Here is a 6000-nt window from a genome sequence, read left to right as displayed (position 1 = left end):
TATTATTATTATTATATTATTATCATCATCATTATTATTATTGTCATTATCATCACCATCATCATCCATCCATCCATTGTCTGAATCCACTTGTTCATGTAGGGTCGTGGGGGGGCTGGTGCCCATCTCCAGCGGTCAGTGGGTCAATCAGGCAGGGTACACCCAGGACAGAGAGCCAGTCCATTGCAGGACAACACAGAAACACACAGGACAATCTCACACACACACACACACACACACACACACACACACACACACACACACACACACACACACACACACACACACACACACACACACACACACACACACTCAAACCTAAGGACAATTTAGACAGACCAATTAACCTAACAGTCATGTTTTCGGACTTTGGGAGGAAGCCGGAGTACCCGGAGAGAACCCACGCATGCACAGGGAGAACATGCAAACTCCGTGCAGAAAGATCCCAGGAAGCGAACCCAGGACGTTCTTGCTGCAAGGCAACCGCTCTAACCACTACGCCACTGCGCAGCCCCACCATCATCTTCATCATTATTATTATTATCATTATTATTATTATAGTATTATCATTATTATTATGATCATCATCATTATTATTATCATTATTATTATTATTATTACTATTATTATTATTATAGTATTATCATTATTATTATTATCATTATTATTATATCATCATCATTATTATTATTATTATTATCATTATTATTATATTATTATTATTATTATCAATATTATTATTATATTATTATTATTATCATTATTTTTTTTCATCATATTATTATTATTATTATTATTATTGTTGTTGTTATTATTATTATTATCGTCGTCGTCTTCCTCCGCTTATCCGGGTCCGGGTCGCGGGGGCAGCATCCCAACTAGGGAGCTCCAGACCGTCCTCTCCCCGGCCTTGTCCACCAGCTCCTCCGGCAGGACCCCAAGGCGTTCCCGGACCAGATTGGAGATGTAACCTCTCCAACGTGTCCTGGGTCGACCCGGGGGTCTCCTGCCGGCAGGACATGCCCGAAACACCTCCCCGGGGAGGCGTCCAGGAGGCATCCTGACCAGATGCCCAAACCACCTCAACTGGCTCCTTTCGATCCGGAGGAGCAGCGGTTCTACTCAGAGTCCCTCCCGAATGTCCGAGCTCCTCACCCTATCTCTAAAGCCGGGCGTACACTGTGCGACTTTTTCACTCGCAGCGTTCAGCTTCAGCTCAAACTGTACGACTTCCTCGCAGAGCAGATCTCACGAGTTGTGTGCTCACACTGCACGACCCAGTTCTCGCATGCGACCTGACTGCTCACACTGTACGTCTGGTAGCAACACGTCTGCCCTAAAAATGTGCTAAAAATAGCAGTTTTTACTCAACATGTCAGACTTTTTTGTCTTGCCTGTTGTCCTTCGGGAGTGCTGCAGGAGGACACACAGGGATTTATGGGGGTTGGATGAGGAAAACGAAATAAAGAAAGTGAATCTGTGTTTTGTGATCAGTTTAATTTGACATGAACACGACAAACACGCTTTCTTGACAATCTTTGTGAGTAAAAAAAACGTGTAGAAACAAAAACGAACAGCGTGTGTTATTAGGGAAATAGCGAGCGACCGGCGTTGATGCAGGATTGCGCGCGCATGCGCCGTGAGTGGTTCTGATACTTTTTTGGATCGTAGCTGCTCGCAGCGCCGCTTCAACAGTGCGATACCCTCACGAGGGACGAGCGAAATATTAAACACACCAGAAGTCCCTGCGACCTCACGACTGCTGATCAGCGGCTGGTCACGTGGTGTTAATCGCCTCTCGTAACCCCCTGTACACTACACGACGCTCGGCGCAAAACTCGCCCCGATGTCGTGGATTCTCGCACGAGTGGAAAATCGGCTCAAAAAAGTGAAAAAGTCGCACAGTGTACGCCCGGCTTAAGGCTGAGCCCGGCCACCCTACGGAGGAAACTCATTTCGGCCGCTTGTATCCGCGAGCTCGTTCTTTCGGTCATTACCCAAAGCTCATGACCATAGGTGAGGATTGGGACGTAGATCGACCAGTAAATCGAGAGCCTGGCTTTCTGGCTCAGCTCCCTCTTCACCACGACAGATCGGCTCAGCGTCCGCATCACTGCAGACGCCGAACCAATCCGCCTGTCGATCTCCCGATCCCTCCTACCCTCACTCGTGAACAAGACCCCGAGATACTTATACTCCTCCACTTGAGGTAGGACCTCTCCCCCGACCCGGAGGTGGCAAGCCACCCTTTTCCGGTCGAGAACCATGGTCTCAGATTTGGAGGTGCTGATCCTCATCCCAGCCGCTTCACACTCGGCCGCGAACCTACCCAGCAAGAGCTGAAGGTCAGAGCTGGATGAAGCTAGGAGGACCACATCATCTGCGAAAAGCAGAGACGAGATCCTCCTGCCACCAAACTCGACACACTCCACACCACGGCTGCACCTAGAAATTCTGTCCATAAAGGTAATGAACAGAACCGGTGACAAAGGGCAGCCCTGGCGGAGTCCAACCCTCACCGGGAACAGGTCCGACTTACTACCGGCTATGCGGACCAAACTCACGCTCCTCTGGTAAATGGACTGAATGGCCCTTAACAGAAAGCCACCCACCCCATACTCCTGGAGCGTCCCCCACAGGGTTCCCCTGGGGACACGCTCATAAGCCTTCTCCAAATCCACAAAACACATGTACACATGCCCCCTCCATCACCCTTGCAAGGGTATAGAGCTGGTCCACAGTTCCACGGCAGGACGAAAACCACATTGCTCCTCCTCAATCTGAGATTCAACTATCGATCGGACCCTCCTCTCCAGTACCTTGGAGTAGACCTTTCCAGGGAGGCTGAGGAGTGTGATCCCACTATAGTTGAAAAACACCCTCAGGTCACCCTTCTTAAAGATGGGGACCACCACCCCGGTCTGCCACTCCACAGGAACTGCCCCCGATGACCACGCAATGTTGTAGAGACGTGTCAACCATGACAGTCCTACAACATCCATAGCCTTGAGATACCCAGGACGAATCTCATCTGCCCCCGGGGCTCCGCCGCTGTGTAGTTGTTTGACTACCTCAGCAACTTCTGCCCCCGAGATTGGACAGTCCATCTCCAGGTCTCCCGGCTCTGGTTCCTCCTCGGAATGCGCATAGGTGGGATTGAGGAGCTCCTCAAAGTATTCCTTCCACCATCCGACTATAGCCCCAGTTGACGTCAGCAGCTCCCCATCCCCACTGTAAACAGTGTGAGCGAGTTGCTGCCTTCCTCTCCTGAGGCGCCGGACAGTCTGCCAGAACCTCTTTGGAGCCGATTGATAGTCTTTCTCCATGGCCTCACCAAACTCCGATATTTAACCTTGGCAACTGCCACTGCTGCACCCCGCTTGGTTATCCGGTACCCGTCTGCTGCCTCCCGAGACCCACAGACCAGCCACGCCTTGTAGGCCTCCCTCTTCAGCCTGACGGCTCCCCGAACCTCTGGTGTCCACCAGCGGGTACGGGGGTTGCCACCACGACTGGCACCGGTCACCTTGTGACCACAGCTAGCAACAGCCACCTCGACAATCGCAGAGTGGAACAAGGCCCACTCGGAGTCAATGTCCCCCACTGCTCTCGGGACGTGGTCAAAGCTCTGCCGGAGGTGGGAGTTGAAGACCGTCTTAACAGGTTCTTCTGCCAGGCGTTCCCAGCAGACCTTCACTATGCGTTTGGGTCTGCGAGGGCTACGCGGCATCTTCCCCTGCCATCTGCTCCAACTCACCACCAGGTGGTGATCAGTTGACAGCTCCTTTCCTCTCTTCACTCGGGTGTCCAAAACATACGGCCGCAGGTCAGATGATACGACTACAAAGTCTATCATCGGCCTGTGACCTAGGCCGCCCTGGTACCAAGTGTACCGATGGGCATCCTTATGTTAGAACATGGTGTTCGTTATGGCCAAACTACGGCTTGCACAGAAGTCCAATAACGAAACACCACTCGAGTTCAGAACAGGCGGGCCGTTCCTCCCAATCACCCCCCTCCAGGTCATGCTGTCATTGCCCACGTGAGCATTGAAGTCCCCCAGCAGGACAATGGAGTCCCCTGGGGCACTATCTAGCACTCGTCCCAGGGACTCCAAAAAGGGTGGGTACTCAACCTCTGCCACAAGCTCCTGCTCCTTCCCCGCCAGAGAGGTGACGTTCCATGTCCCAAAAACCAGTTTTCTTGTCCGGGGATCGGACCGCCAAGGCTCCCGCCTCGGTCTGCCACCCGATCCACATTGCACCGGATCCTTCATGTTCCTCCTGCAGGTGGTGGGTCCACATTTGGATGAGCCCATCTATCCGGTTCGGGCTGGGCCCGGCCAGGCCCCATGGGCGAAAGCCCGGCCACCAGGTGCTCGCTCACGGGCCCCAACCCCAGGCCTGGCTCCAGGGTGGGACCCCGGTAACCCTCCGAGCCGGGTACTCCGACTCTTTGAATTTACTTCAATGAAAGATCCTGTGAACCGTTCTTTGTCTCACTCTTCACCTAAGACCAATTTGTCATGGGAGACCCTACCAGGGGCACAAAGTGCCCCAGACAACATGTTTATAATCCCTGGAGAGGGTTTCTGATTCACAAACAATCAGAATAATACTGAAGGCAACGATCTATCCATATAGATAGTTAGACAGACAGACAGACAGATAGATCCGATGCATTTATTGTGTTTTGAAGTCCTCAGAAGGACGGGACCATCATCACTTAGAAACCAGAGAGAAGAAAGTGAGCAGCCGGAGCAGTAAATACAAACCAGTGCTGTTTTTGGTGGACATCTTAGTTTTAGTCTTAGTCTTGATGAAGAAAATGCCTTTTAGTCGTAGTCAGTTTTAGTCTACAAAGATTTTCGTTTTTAATTTTACAAAACAATAAACAAAGTATTATTCTCTAACAAATGCATTTATAGGTCAGGGAACTGCGTTCCCACGGCAGGGAAACCCTAGCCTTAACCCCACCTACATCACAAATCCATGGTTTGAGCTTTCTGATGTGGGTGGGAGCCAGCTTCACTCAGCTGCTGCTGCTGTCTGAGCACAGGACTCGCACAGCAGCAGCACTGTTACTTTTAGCTGTTCAGCGGCGGGCAGAAATGTGTATTTTGAGCATTGTTAACATCTAGTCTAGTCTTGGTTGTTAGCAAAAATTCCTGTTCATCTGGTCATGTTTTAGTCACCAAAGCTATTTTTAGCAGGCAGCCTCTCGTTTTCGTTATGAACAAAAGGAGCATCGACGAAATCAGTACATCATCGTTTTCATTAACGAAAACAACACGGATACAAACGTGGAGGAAAAGCCAGCAGATTGAGGAGATGCAGGAGTCTGAGCCTATAGCAGCATACCTAAAGGGCAGCAGTAGCTCAGGAGGTCGAGACGGTTGCCCAGTAATCGGAGGGTTGTGGGATCTATTCCAGCTCCCACCAGAGGATGCTGCTGTTGTGCCCTTGGGCAAAACACCTAACCCACCATTCCAGCTGGTCGGAGGGACTGGTGGTGCCAGTGCTCAGCAGCCTCGCCTCTTGTCAGAGCGCCCCAGGGCAGCTGTGGCTACATGTAGCTCATCATCACCAGGGTGTGAATGTGTGTGTGAATGGATGAATGATACACTGTATTGTAAAGCTCTTCTAAGTCCTCTGACTCTGAAAGGCACTAGACAAGTACGAGTAAGAGCGACATTTGCGCTGTATAACATATGAAAGATCAGACCATACCTAACACAACATGCCACCCAGCTCCTGGTGCAATCTGCTGTCATCTCCCACCTCCATTACTGCAACGCCCTTCTAACTGGTCTTCCAGGCTGTACTGTGAGACCTCTTCAAATGGTCCAGAACGCAGCGGCGCGTCTGGTCTTCAACCAGCCAAAAAGAGTGCACATCACGTGTGTGTGTGTGTGTGTGTGTTAAAGTCTTACTTGTCCACAGGATAGGTCGCCAACTCTGCCTCTGCCTAGATACATTCTTAAACTCACACACTCTGATT

The 6000-nt window shown here is 50.7% G+C and overlaps 1 protein-coding gene across 5 annotated transcripts in view; it reads left to right on the top strand.

Moving 5' to 3' along the window:
- ankrd6b (ankyrin repeat domain 6b) overlaps positions 1-6000 on the top strand; it is a 32866-nt gene that overhangs the window by 19146 nt on the left and 7720 nt on the right. The window lies entirely within an intron of this gene.

The sequence above is a fragment of the Nothobranchius furzeri genome, chromosome 3 (genome assembly GCF_043380555.1).
Source record: "Nothobranchius furzeri strain GRZ-AD chromosome 3, NfurGRZ-RIMD1, whole genome shotgun sequence".
In the NCBI taxonomy this organism is placed as follows: Eukaryota; Metazoa; Chordata; class Actinopteri; order Cyprinodontiformes; family Nothobranchiidae; genus Nothobranchius; species Nothobranchius furzeri.
Note: the sequence above shows the minus strand (reverse complement) of the source record. Positions and strands in the feature narration are given on the sequence as shown.